General features: G+C 44.3%; 1 long non-coding RNA gene across 1 annotated transcript; it reads right to left on the bottom strand.

Annotated features, from left to right (window-relative positions):
- Window positions 1-13,773: 13,773 nt before the first annotated feature.
- Window positions 13,774-14,474, bottom strand: LOC123577518. The gene is made up of 2 exons (XR_006701892.1): window positions 14,167-14,474; window positions 13,774-13,930 (listed from the first exon to the last, which is right to left on the bottom strand). It is a non-coding gene; the product is annotated as an uncharacterized LOC123577518 (long non-coding RNA).
- Window positions 14,475-14,836: the final 362 nt, after the last annotated feature.

Here is a 14,836-nt window from a genome sequence, read left to right on the forward strand (position 1 = left end):
AAAAATATGCCCTAAACAGTGTTCTGGGGTTAGAGTTTCTTTTCAACCTGCCTTTTGCTTTACTGCAGAACACACAGCAGGGCAAAGGAGAAGCATGATCTCGGGACACATGGGCTCTCTCCCCTTTTCTCCACAGAGGCACTCCTAACATTTGGGGGCCACAGCATAGAGAGAGAAATTGGTCAGGTCATGGTACCTGAAAACTCACTATGGATCTACCTTTTGGACAAGCAGGGAGGAAAAAGGAGGTTGTTTGTCCATATCACCTGGACCTAATAGTTTTGGGTCTCGCACATGACATTCAAAGAACCCATGATTGCTGTGTTTTTGATTTTTTCCTTCCTGCGTCGACAGGCTACTGGAGAGGTCAGTACACAGTCTGGCTATGGCCAACCAGGAAGATACTCAATGAATTCTTAATGGAAGAATATAAACACGCTTATTCCCCATTTAGAACTACAGCAAAAGGTAATTTGCTAATTTAACTTCTAGAACCTACTGGAAATAAAATGCTAACAGCTTAAAGAATTTCCAACTCAATCTTTGATTGTTTTTCTTTATTTATAAAAGAGAAGACTGTTGTCTTTCCCTTGTCCTTTCCCTGCAGCAGCAGCAGCAGCTCAATGCAACCTCCTCCCATATGGGTCAAAGTTAAATATTCTTTACAAAGTAAGCTTATAAGAATAAGTCCTAGAAGTAGAAAAGGATGTGAAGGAATTTTATTTTAAGGGAAATATTTACAGGAAAATTAAATGAGGTGTGTGATTTGAGGTGGGGAGAAAGCAAGAGAGAAATCTTCACCTTTAGCTTCATTCTGTTCTATGTTATTTGAATTTGTGTCAAGGACCAGGAAACACATAGCAAACATAAAGGAATAAAAAGTGAATTCAGATCGGATAAAATCTATAATTTTCTCCAAGTGCTATAGCTAACATTGCCCCATAAGGTACTTGGAGTCCTTTCCCAAGACATCATTCCCCTGCCCCATCAGCACCAGCCAGCATATGTGGCTTCTCTCCAAAGGCCTCCCTAACACTCGGCTCAAGTCTGATCTCTCTGGGCAGACTGGGTAACTTACAAGGGACATTTGCACTGATCAGAGAGCAAAACTTTAAGCCACAGGCAAGAAACTGGAGGGCAATGAACTGTAGACTATGGAAAAAGTACTGGGATGAGAGCAGAGGGAGATATTTATTCAATTTCAAGCAGTATGTTATTTCGATAGGAGAATATGTGTGGTTAAGAACACAAGCTTGGTGGTCAGAGAGACCTGGGTGCAAATGTTTCCCTGCCCCTTGCTTTGGGCAAATTATCTGCCCAAGACTCAGTTTTCTTACCTACCAATTAGGTATAATAAAAAGACAGTGTTTTTCTAAGGAGTACATCTAAGTGTTCAGTAAAAGGTAGCCATTAACCCAAAGCTATCTACAGGTCCAGTGTAATCTCTATCAAAATTCCAATGGCATTTTTTCACAAAATTGGAATAAAAAAATTCTAAAATTTGTATGACTCCACAAAAGACCCTAACTAACCAAAACAATCTTTAGAAAGAAGAACAAAGCAGGAGGCATTACACTCCCTGATTTCAAACTATATTACAAAGCTATAGTAAGCAAAACAGTTTGGTATTGGCATTAAAAACAGAGAGAGAGAACAGAATAGAGAGAGCCAAGAAATAAACCCATGCACATACAGTAAATTAATAATGACAGAGAAAACACATTGAACATACAATTCGGATTTATAATTGTAATTTATAATTGTATATTCTTGAATAAACCAAGGGTATACAATGGGGAAAGGACAATCTCTTCAATAAACGGTGTTGGGAAAACTGGACAGCCACATGCAAAAGAATAAACTGGACCATTATACCATACCCCCAAATTAAGTCAAAATGGATTAAACACTGAATGTAACATCTGAGACCATAAAACTCCTAGAAGAAAATATAGGCAGTAAGCTCTTTGACGTTGGTCTTGGCGATGATCTTTTTTTTTTGATTTAACACTAAAAGTAAAGGCACAGCAAAGGAAACCATCAACAAAATCAAACGACAACCTACCAAATGGGAGAAAATATTTGCAAATCATATCTGATAAAGTGTTAATATCCAAAATACATATGGAAGCCATACAACTTTAAAAAAAATTTTTTTAATGTTTATTTTTGACAGAGAGAGAGAGAGAGAGACACAGCATGAGTGGGGAAGGAGCAGAGAGAGGGAGACACAGAATCTGAAGCAGGCTCCAGGCTCTGAGCTGTCAGCACAGAGCCCGACACGGGGCTTGAACTCATCAACTGCGAGATCATGACCTGAGCTAAAGTCAGACGCTCAACCAATTGAGCCACCCAGGCACCCCAGAAGCCATACAACTTAATAGCAAAGAAATAAAGTCATACAACTCAATAGCACAGAAATAATCCAATTAAAAATGGGCAGAGGATCTGAATAAACATTTTTCTAATGACACACAGTTGACCAACAGGTACATGAAAAAAGCCTCAACACTACTAATCACCAGGGAAATGCAAATTAAAACCACAATGTGGTGTCACCTCACACCTGTTAGAATGGATATTACCAAAAAGACTAGAGATAACAATGTTGGTGAGGATGTGGAGAAAGGGACCCTTGTGCATTGTTGGTGGGAATATAATTTGGTACAGCCACTGTGGAAACAGATGGGGGTTCCTCAAAAAATTAAAAATAGAACTACCATATTATCTAGTAATTCTATTTCTTGGTATTTATCTGAAGAAAATGAAAACACTAACTCAAAAGGATATCTGCACCCTCATGTTCGCTGCAGCCCTATTTACAATAGCCAAGACATGAAGGAACCTAAGTGTCCATCAATGGATGAATGAATAAAGAAGCTGTGGTGTGTATATGTGTGTGTGTATATGTATATATGTATACATATATATGTGTGTATATACACATACATACACACACACACACACACACACACACACACAAAATGGAATATTACTCAGCCATAAAAAGGGAAATTTTGCCATTTTACAACGACATGGATGGACCTTGAGAGCATTATGCTGAGCGAAATAAGTCCGACATAGAAAGCCAAATACTGTATGATCTTTCTTACATATGAAATCTAAAAATAAATTAAAATTAAAATAAAATAAAAAAAAGCTCATAGATACAGAGAATAGATTGGTGGGCCAGGGGGAGGGGTGGGTAAAATGGGTAAAGGTAGTCTAAAAGCACAAACGCCTAGTTATAAAATAAATAAGTCTTGGGGATGTAATGCACAGCATGGTGACCGTAGTTAACAATACCTCACTGCGTATCTCAGAGTCGCTAAGAGAGCCAATCTTAAAAAATGTTATCACAAGGAAAAAAATGTGTAACGACACACGGTAATGGGTGTTAACCAGACTTACTGTGGTGGTCCCTTCGCATATATACACATATTGAATTATGCTGTACACCTGAAACTAATGTTATATGTCAATTATTTCCAAACAAAAAAGTAGCCATTCCTTTTTTTTTTTTAGCTTTATGAGATGCATAAGCTATTTAGAGTCATAAGGAATTACACAAAACACACATAAATAAAAAGGATTCATGTTTCTTTGGCAAAAATTCTGGGTTGCTTTTATGTTGTCTAAGGAATTTGACTATGAGAGATTCGAAAAGGGAGTGAGTACTAGGCCAGCGTAAATGTAAGTCAAGGCCACACCTTCCTGACTGTGGGAGCATGGGTGTCCCCCAAACTCCCAGAATTTACAGGAGTTGCTTGTTTTCTCTTTTCCGGCCTCTCTCAGAGCCCTTCTGCCTCTCCTTTCTGCAGAAGGCCCTGCACTGCCCCGGAATCCTGGGAGTACAGTGACCAAGGTCCCAGCTTTCCCAGAACTGCCCCAGTGTTAGCACGTAAAGCCCCGCAGCCGAGGAGACCCCTCAGTCCTGTGCACCGAGACGGCTGTTCACCCGGGTGCCTGCGCGGCGGCACCCAGATCAAGCCCTGTGGGATTAGCTCTTGTCTGCACCCAATTTTACTTCAAAGCCAGTACTTTCTTTCCTTTGGTAATCTCACTAACGCTCCTGTGAGTCTTGTCAGAGATGATTAGAGTGAAATTTGGGCAACACAAATGGAATGAAAAAGGGAGATGGAATCCACCCCCCCCCCCCCCCGAAATAACTGGTGCACACGTGGGGGAGGGAGAACGTGTGTAATATACTCGGGAAGAGACAGAACAGGCCAAGTTTCTGACCTGGGAGGCGGGGTAAGGCCTTGGTGGTTGCCACGCCCGGTCACAAAATTCCCCGCACTGGCCTCCAGGGGGCGCCATCAGCCCGCAATAGTAGTGTTGCCTTGGGGGCAAGTTGGGAGGAAGCCGGTGGATCTGGAGGGTGAAGACTAAGAGGATGCACCTCTCCCCACCCCCACCCCCACCTCACCAGCTTTAGGGGTGGGGCGTGCAAGAAAGAGGTGCTTACTAGGAGGGGAGCACCCGATTTCCTGCTCGTTAACCCTAGCGGTGATAAACATGTCCATCTCATCAGACCCAAGTTCTTTCATCATGGCTGTAATTTGTGGGCCCCGTTTACTTTGGAAAGAATGAGAAACCTCATCCTCTCTATCTCAGGCATCTGTATCCCCAAGGGAAAGAACTGTGAAAGCCGTTTACAGCAGGTAGCAGTGAGGCCAGGCCTCCCACACGGTGTCCCTGCCGCCCAGCTGCTTTTACAGGGAGCCTCTGGGTCACCAGCCTGAATGAATAGAGGGCTGATTGCTGATTGCCACTCCGCACTGATTGATGTGTGTTGATTCCATTTGAAATGTTCTGAGAAAAGGACCGTTACTTGAAAGGAGAAATGCGGGTGAACACAATGAACATTACAGAGAGATTCCAAAACCACTAGGAGGTCAGGCTCCTTACCGAGCGAGAATGTGGAGCGAGAATGTGCCACGGAAAGCATGAGAGGGTTTCCAGCAGCCTCTAGTAATTTAGGAACCCCTGTAACAAAGGCTTTACATCGTCTCCTTGTCACAAGCTCACGGGTGTAAATTGTTAAAAGACAAGCCAACAGGCCCAAACTGGAGTCCCTTATGCTAGGTCCCACGCACCAAACTGAAGGCACCCAATTAGGTTCAGCCCTCCCAGAAATGGAATCTTAAACCAGTCCATCAGGACTTGCCTATCAACACTACTTAGGAAACCTGCCTGATAGGCTCCTGCCATCCCCTAAAGGCAAGCAGCCTTGCAATAAACAACCCGCTTTTTGGCCCGATATAACTACCTTGTCCTGCTCCTTTCTGTCTATGCAAGTCATTTACTGCGTACAGCTCCTCAGAGCTCCTTTTTCTCTGCCGGATTGGATGCTGCTTGTTCCAAATCAGTTTTTTGCTCTTAAAATGTTGACTATGCCTCAGTGAATGGGTCTTTTAACAGAATCAAAATGTATAGAACCTGGTCCAGTGCTAGTTCTGCCGTTGCCCTTTGTGTGATCTCTGGACAAGCCACGTGAATATGGGCCTCAGTTTCCCCGTCTGTAAAATGACGGAGCTGGGCTGGATGGTACCCAAAGTCCCCCCAGGGCGGCACTTTAGGCGGGGGATCTCACTCACCACGGAAGCAGGACCAGTTCTCAGACATTTTGCTCTTGACACTTCATCACAACTCTTAAAAGTATCAAGAACTCCAAGGAGTTTTTGTGTCTGCGGGTTAAATCTGTCAATAGTTATCGTATTAAATTTGAGAATTTTTCAAATTTGATTTGCGATTTGGGAAGTCAAAGTTATCGAATTAAAGCTGAGAAAAATTTAAAACAGGAATACGTAACTACACATGCAGAACTCTCATCATCCATTACATATCCTGTGGAAAATTCCTCTGTAAGAAGGAAAGTGACATATAATAACTCCTTCGTCTTATGATGAAAGTTTTGATCTCATTGATCCCCCTCCCCCCATAAGGGTCTAAGACCCCAGAGGCCCCCAGACCACACCACTGTGAGCACTGCTGATGTCAGGAACACCCCTGGCGCCTGAACTTGCGTTTGAATCTTGGTTGTGCTACTTGCTAAATATGTGACCTTTACAATTTCCTGTCAAACTGTAATAATAAGAGTACCTCATTCACAGGCTTTCAGAAGGGTTAAGTAAAATAACGCATGAAAAGCACCTCAACGTATGTAAGTGCACCATAAATGTAGATGATTGTTAATCCACTAAAGATACATTTCCATCAAAGAACTACATTTAGCAACTTAACAACAGAAAAAAGAAAAGAAAACTTACCGGTACCCAAGTTGCTACCTTTTCAGACAGCAGCCAGAATACAGGCCCGTGCGGAGACTTCGGGCCAATCCTTCCGGTCTCCGAGCTGGAGCCCTGTCTGCGTTAGCAGAGTCCGGGCAGAGTGACCCGGGCCCGACCAGAGCTGTGTCTTTATCACGTTCAGCGGTAACTGCGGCCGGCGCAGATCTTTCCACTTAGGCCGAAGTGTTTTCACTGGTGGCGTCCCCCACAGCTGCGTGTGCCCAGCACCTATTTGGAAACTACCTCATTGAACGATTTCCTTACTCTCAACACCTGAGCCCCCACAGATACATGGGGGGGGGGGGCTTCTTTCGCTATTTGGCAGTCAGTACCCATCACGATGGACTCTTTGACATACAGGAATTTCAGTCTATACTCCCTAGGTGCAAGGTTCTCTCCAGGCCCCTATCTCTGCCCCTTAAATTTTCCATTTGTCTTGTTTGATGTCATGTACAGGTCGTAACTCTGGATGTACAGTGGAATCATCTGGAAGGCTGAAATACAGCCTGGGACCCACTTCCCAGAGATTCTGATATGTCTCTGGTGGGGCTCCCTGGGGATTCTCATGTAGCACTAGGCTTGAGAACCACTGTTCTGATTGCCTTGTGGTTCTCGAAGTGTGGTCGTGGCCAACAACATCAGCATCACCTGGACCCTTGTTAGAAATGCAGGTTCTCAGGCCCACCCCAGACCTACTAATGCGGGACCCAGCGATCTGTGTTTTACCAAGCCCTCCAGGTGACTCTAATGCACACAAGTTCGAGACTCCGTGCTCTTGATTGCCACATCTCCACGGCTTCCACATCCACCATCACCATCACCATCACCTCCATTAACTAGACAAGCCCACGAAAGGAAGGTATCAGTTTCCTGTCTTCCAGTGTGCAGATGCCCATGTGCCCTGCGGTGGCACAGCTTGGGTGACTCTGAGGGCATTTGTATGCAAAGTCCTTCTGCAGAGCTGCTGGCTTCTGGAATGAGAGGATGAAGCAGAGGTCACTAGGGGTCATACACACACACACACACACACACACACAGCCAATTCCCCAAGTAATAATTGCACAAATGTTCACTGAGACATCAGGCTACTGCTAAGGGTATTAGAAAGGCAGGTAAATCTTGGGGCGCCCCGGTGGCTCAGTTGGTTGAGCATCTGACTTCAGCTCAGGTCATGATCTCACGGTTTGTGACTTGGAGCTCTGCATAGGGCTGTCTGCTGTCAGCATGGAGTCTACTTCGGATCCTCTGTCCCCCTCTCTCTCTGCACCTCCCCCGCTCATGTGCTCTCCCTCTCAAAGTAAATACATAAATAATAAAACATTAAAAAAAAAAAAAACAAAGACAGGTAGATCTCAGCCCCTGCCCCAAGGAGCAAATGGTCTAATAGGCACAAGACACACATACAGAAAAAAGGCAGAATACCAGGGACTTCAGAGAGACATAACAATGCTAAGATCACATGATAGCTAACATTGACTGAGTGCCCTCTAGGCCAGGTCAAGCGCAGAGAGCTGGTGGTGTAAATCCTCACAAAACCTCACTTAATCCTCACAACAAACTGAGACTTACGTGCTAGTATCACTCCTCTTTTATAGATGAGGAGACAGGGTTACAAAGAGTGACTCCATTGTCAGGGGACACAGTTAGCAAGTCTGACCTTCAATCCTGGCAATCATGTCCCTACATGTGCTATTTGTAACAGGCAGAGGGTATAAGAGAGACTTGGTGAACATTTCCCAGCCAATGCTAAAAAAAGAAACTTTCCTAGGGTTTGTGCAAATGGGTTGAGACAATGGCAGGATTCAAACAGCTTCCGGTTAGACTAAGAAAACCAGAGGAAACCAGGTGTTGAATTTTCATACCCTTTCACCTGCAGAGTGCTTGGAGCGTAGAAGAGGGTCAGAAATGCCAGCTTAAAGAATCCTCAGCCATTCTTCCTGGTGCACAGGAATCAGGCTTCGTGTCTGCTCTGTCCTGCCTTCGGCATCTAAGAGAGGCTCTCATCCTTGGGAATCCCGAACAACAAGGCTCCCTCTGGCACAACAACCAAGAGGAAAATCACAACCACCTCTACACCTGCCTGCCTTCTCAACAAATTTGCTAAAAAGAATGGAAAATATTTACAAGTATGAAACAATATTTGAATGTTCGATAATTAATCTAATTCTCAGTTATTCTTTATAGAAGTGCCATTTTATTGTGGAAACCAATATACTGAAGATCTGTAGGACTGCCTGCCCAACACTCACCATACTTGTTCTGTTAGAAACTGCCACTCACCCCATCCATGTCTCTCCTGGGAGCTACTGTGTGTGCGTGTGTGTGTGTGTGTGTGTGTGTGTGTGTGTATTTACATGACCCACCAAAAGTAATCACAGTTCATTTGTACAAGAGTTGACACTCAATCCAAAGTGGGCTATTAACTCCCATGCTCGGGAATTTTTGGACTCCACGCTGACAGTCTCCCTCTGGTGACCAAAGCTGGAAGGTACACAGCACAAAGTTGGACACTTTTCCTGGCCATGTGCAATTATCCAGTCTGCAAGCAAAGAGAAGGGAACTGACAACCTACAGACAGAGCAGCAGAGACGAGGGAGAGTGTCCTCCTGCTCTTTGAGAACCTGACTTTGGTCATTCCTGAGACTGGCCTGCATCCCTGCTCTTTCCCAGATGTGGTTTTTCAACAGTTCCTTCGACTGTGTGATTCCGTCAAATCCCCTTTGAAATAAAGCTGATTGGAATTTTGATTCCATCACTTTTACAACAGCTCTGACCAAAGCAGATGTTTGAGCAGCTTTCGGGTGAGTAAAATGAATACAAAACAGAAATCAAGCCGTAGCTCTAACTTCTCATTTTCTGCTGCCTCATGTTTTTCTTAATTTTAAACATATGGATTTCAGTAGATATCCTCGAAGGGCGAGTTTTGTAATTTTTTTAAGCAATTTTTTTAATTGAATTATAACACACACACACACACACACACACCAAAGTTGCAATCACGACTTCTCACAAAATATATCCACCCATGTAACTAACACCCTGATCAGGAATCAGAACCTTTCCAGTGACCCAGAAGGCTCCCTTGTACCCCACTACCAGCAGGATACGCCCTCCCAAGATAGCCAGCCACTCTTCTGACTTCTGACCTCAGAGATTAGTTTTGCCTGCATTGGTACTTTAAGGAATCACACACCATGTTCTCTTTCATGTTTGGTTTCTGTCTCACTCGTGAGACAGTGAGGTAGTCCATTCTTTGCTGAGTAGTACCCCCAGCTTTGAATTTTAAATCTGATTTTTACGTACATAAAGAAATCAGATATTATATGGGGTCATCTAGCAGAAGTGGCTGTTGGTTCTCCCGATGACTTGTGGATTGCGATGGCGAAAGAGCTACGTCAGGCAAGCTGCCTGGAACTTCGCAGCAGAGAGAAACTGGTCTTGAGAAGTTGAAAGTTTTATTGAGATTATTATCCCGCTCAGCTCAGGTGAGGACGTGGGCTGCTTCCTTTTTATGAAGGAGGAGAAAACAACAAATGACCTGGCTCCTATCCTCCTTGGTTGGAAAAGAGCTTCTAAAAGAAAAACATGGCACAGCTCTCCTTGGAAGTGACCCTTCCAAAAGCCTAATCAGACCGCATATTGTTTATTTCAGAAATAGCGTATGGTGACTCTCAAGACAAATAACCCTTTACTGCAATTTGTATCGTAATTTCTGGAAGACAACAGTATCCTCATGTTTACCAAGCAAGGAAACAGTAGTTTATCCACAGGGCCCTTCTGTCAGCCCTTCCTTCACCGGCCCTGAGTTACAGATTCTGAATATAATTGCCATCAGTCCTGTAGTTTTCCATCCTTATTCTCCATGGGAATTAGAATGCAAACAATTACAAGCCCTACTAGAGCTGGTTTTAAAACTAAGAAAAATTTAGGGGCTCCTGGGTGGTTCAGTCAGGTGAGCATCCAACTCTTGATTTTGGCTCAGGTCATGGTCCCAGGCACGTGGGATGCAGCCCTGCGTCAGGCTCTGCTTAAGATTCTCTCTCTCTCTCCCTCTCCCACTTGTGCTCTCTCTCTCAAATAAAAAAATTTTTTTTCAACTTGAAAAATTTATTATTTTCCATCCCAAGAAATATGGAACTAGGTTAAGTAGACTCAATGAAACTGATAGGGACCTGGGTTCTTTCTGAATCAGACTGTCCAAAGGAGAGCACCCCACAGATCCAAGGAGACTGAGGCTATTCCGGGAATTATGTCCAGAAACAACAACTTCCAGCAGCAAAAGAAGCTGTGTTCTCTGCCGTCCTCCCTCTCTCTTTGTCTCTGAAGAAACCTTCCTCAGAAACCTACCACTCCTCATCAGCTAGAATTACATTCAGACCCATTGGTAAAACTAACCAATGGCAGAAGGCAGAGGGCATGGGATTACTACACTTAGCCTATAACAGCAGTGTTATCCGTAAAACTAGGAATAGAGTCCTCTTACCTGAGTCACTTTCAAGCAAACAATGGTCCTGCTGGCAACAAAGGAAAGGAGAAGATCACTGGTCTGCCAGCAACCCAACTATTGTCTTCCACAGTCCACCTCTTTGGCTTTCCAACATCTATACATACCCCATGCTCAACACATCATTCAAAACATGCTCATACTACCATGAAATACAAAGAGTCCCTCCATAAGTAAACATAACCTAATCTCACTGAGAACAAACAAGGTAAATCCAATAAAAACTGTCACCACTGGTCTAAGGCATATATTATTTCCCGCAGGACAGATACAGCAAATACAATTCCCATGACCAAGCCAATCCCACCATCCCTGGTTGTGTTCTCCTGGAGGACTTCCCCTGCCTCCTTGGCCTTTATGGCCACCTCTGAGATAATCATTGAAGAAGATGTTCTCCTGAATCTGCTGGATTTAGCAGCCCACTTCTTACAGGTACAAATTCTATAGCCTCAGGACCACCTTAGGGCTTGAATGTCCCAGACTTTCATCAACCGAGTTTGGGAATAACTTCTGGTTCACTCTAGGGATCAGTACTAGCCAATGATATTGTCTGAATGAGGTCTCTGTGTCCCACAACCCCTGTCTCCTCACAATGCTTCTCTGTGCTTTCCCACCTCAAGCCCAAAGTTGCATGGCCTTCACTTCGAGACAGTTGATACAATCACCCAGTGCTGGTTGGGGGAGCAGGGCAGAGGAGGGGAGAGGAGGCAGCACTGGAATCCCAGCCCTCCCAGGCACATCTCAGCCACATTGTGCCTCTTTTCTTTTTTTTTTTTCCAACGTTTATTTATTTTTGGGACAGAGAGAGACAGAGCATGAACAGGGGAGGGGCAGAGAGAGAGAGGGAGACACAGAATCGGAAACAGGCTCCAGACTCTGAGCCATCAGCCCAGAGCCTGACGCGGGGCTCGAACTCACGGACCACGAGATCGTGACCTGGCTGAAGTCGGACGCTTAACCGACTGCGCCACCCAGGCGCCCCTGTGCCTCTTTTCTTATGAAGATGTGAGCAGGGCTATTAAGGGGAGGTGTGGAGAATCACATTTGCTTTCATCTCAACCCTTTCAGTTTTATTTCCTTCTACATTTCTTTCTTCCCTACCTTTTTTTGGGAAAGAAGGCAGATCAATTTTGGACCAAATTGGAATTTCTAACTTTAAAGTCAACTTAGATTGCAGGTTACAAGCCGAAAGAGTCTATATTAGAAATTGTTGCACTATATGCTAACATGGATGTAAATTTTAAAAAATCAAAAAAAGAAAAAAAAAGAAAACTCTGTTTTCTTCCCTTTTTGCATTCAAGCAAGCCTCTATTCATCTAATTTTTCCCCAAGACTTCTCTTTCTGGAAGCCTGCAAGAAATAGACAACACATGCCAATATCCCCAAATTTCCTACCATTACCTCTAATCCTATAGTCTCTACAGGCAGATGATCAGGAGCCTGAGGTCCAACAAGTGACAATTGGGTCAAAAGACCTCAGACTCAGAAATTCTGCAATATGCCTTTTGCCGTTACAAAATGTATAAATGCTTCATATAGGAAGAAGTCAAGGAGCTGACCACCAGCGGTAGCCACGTACTACCAAACCTCAGTTCTTGAAATACCAGCTCTATCTTTCCTCTTTATGCATGAATGAACTCCAGTTTTCTCTGCCCACTCCACGTTTCCAGATATTCTTTCAGAATCTACAGCAAAGGGAGGCTTTTCTGAAAAGCCACCCTTCTGAAAAAGGATTTGAATCCACATTCTGAAAACAAGGGGAGTCACAGCAAACAATGGAAAATATACATCTGAAAACAGATTAAGATACACTTCCTACAATAAAAGAGGGGAATCATTCTTTTGAGCAGAAGAAGGAAGGGGACTATAACAGGGTTTCTTTGTTCACTGAGATTTTTCTCTTTTAGAAAATACGACACAAAGTCTAAGTTAGCTTTTGTTTTAAGAAGGATGCTTGTCTGGGGCACCTGGGTGGCTTAGTCGGTTGAGCATCTGGCTCTTGATTTGGGCTCAGGTCATGATCTCACAGTTTGTGGGAGCAAGCCCTACATCGGGCTCTGTGGTGATAGTGTTGAGCTTTCTTGGGATTCTCTCTCTCCCTCTCTCTGACCCTCCCCCCCCCCCCAATCTCTCTCTCTCTTAAAATAAAGAAAAAACTTTGCTTTTTTTTTTTTAAAGAAGGATGCTTGTGTTCATCAGTGTTCCACTAATGGCCAGTTCATTTTCCTCCACGAGCCCCGGGAGAAAGATTGGTGCCAGTGCCCCATGGAACTTTCTCCTTTCGGCACTCTTATCAAAGCCAGCATCTAACCCGGAAACATGTTGCGCGTACAGGGAAGGCACACTGAATCCCACGGGACTGGAAAGTCTCAGTGTTCCCAGCATTAACACCAGCATCCTGGGACTCACCACATGGTTCTAAGTGGCATAATTTTCATCACACATGGGTTTGACAGTTTTTGACATTATTCAAACCAAGTCAAATTCCCTACCCAAAGTGAATACTCCTATCCCGTTTTGAGTTGAATGTTAATCAGTTCTACCACTTTATACAAGTTCAGCACATTTGTCGAAAATACAGCCATGTGCCAAAAGCAAGGTGGCTACAGTATATCATGTTCGCCAGTTCATCCCTCATGGTTGGCATGTCCCTGGCACATAGCAGGGGCTCAACAGTACTTACTGTGTCGATGACTAGCTGAAAAGAGACATGTGGGGGCACCTGGGTGGCTCAGGCGGTTAAGCATCTGACTTTTGGTTTCAGCTCAGGTCATGATCTCTCAGTTCGTGAGTTCGAGCCCCGCGTTGGTCTCTTCACTGACAGTGTGGAGTCTGCTTGGGGTTCTCTCTCTGCCCCTCCCCAGCGCTTTCCCTCTCTCTGCCTCACTCAATATAAAGGATTAAACATTTAAAAAAAAAAAAAAAAAAAAAAGGAAAGGAAAGAGACACGCCCATTCAGAGATTTCACTGGTCACATGGAGTTGTTTGCAGTTTACTAACAATGCAAAGAGGAGCCGGACGTGGCAAAGCCAGGTTTTTGTACATCTGAAATCTTTTATAGCTTCATCAGACTTGGAGTCTTGCGTTTCTTGTCAGATATTGTCTATTCACATCCATTCCCTCCCAGGCAGACCTGCAGGCAGAGAGCAGAAAGTAAAAAAAAAAAAAAAATCCAGAATGAATCTCTTTCTACATTTTTCTTTCTCCACCCTAAATTCCTGATTCTGAGCCAGGTGGCTGTGAGGTCTCGGCCTGAAACAGCCACGATGATTGGCCCCAGCGAGACTCCTTAAACCCTGCCTCTCCTTCCTTCTTCCCTCAATCTCAGAAGTAACTGCTGCCTCCCAATTCCCACGACTTTGTCCTCACCGCCGGAAGAGTCGTTATTACTGAGAATCGCACGCCCAGGACTGCAAAAATGACTGAAAACACACAGCTGTTTCTCGCTTTGCCGGGTCAGGCCTTCCTTGCGGGCGGCGCCCGTTTGTCGTTCTACCGACCGGTAAAGGGCTGAGCGCATCCTTTGCCACGTGAAAGAAGAAATAAATAAATGAATAAATAAATAAATAAATAAATAGCGGAGATACATTGTTTTCCTCTCTGTGAACTGAGAATTTAAAGGCCAAAAAGGAAAGCCTGAGAAAATGTCTTTCTTTTGTATGGCACGAAGGGACAAAAGTAAGGGGAAATTCAGGACTTAATTCGGTGGAAAACCAATGAAAGGGAAGAGGAGTCTAATTCTCCTCGGGCTGTTATTCTAGAGAATATATCCAGTACTTGAAAAGCTCTTGACGCTCTTCTTATCAAGACACGGGGGTCTACTCCGTTCCTTCCCCTTGAACCTGGGCCTCTCTTGGTGACTTGGTTGTAAGCAATGGAGGCAATGGAAGTGATAGAAAATCACTACGGAGGCTAAGCCAGAGAAGTCTCTGCTGCTTGCACCTGGTTCTCTTAGGAGGCTCACCCCCGGGGCAGCCTGCCCCTGCCACCACGTAAAAGCCCGACCAGGTGGGACCACCAGGCTGGAGAAGCCACCTGT

Source organism: Leopardus geoffroyi, chromosome D2 (assembly GCF_018350155.1).
Source record: "Leopardus geoffroyi isolate Oge1 chromosome D2, O.geoffroyi_Oge1_pat1.0, whole genome shotgun sequence".
Lineage (NCBI taxonomy): Eukaryota > Metazoa > Chordata > Mammalia > Carnivora > Felidae > Leopardus > Leopardus geoffroyi.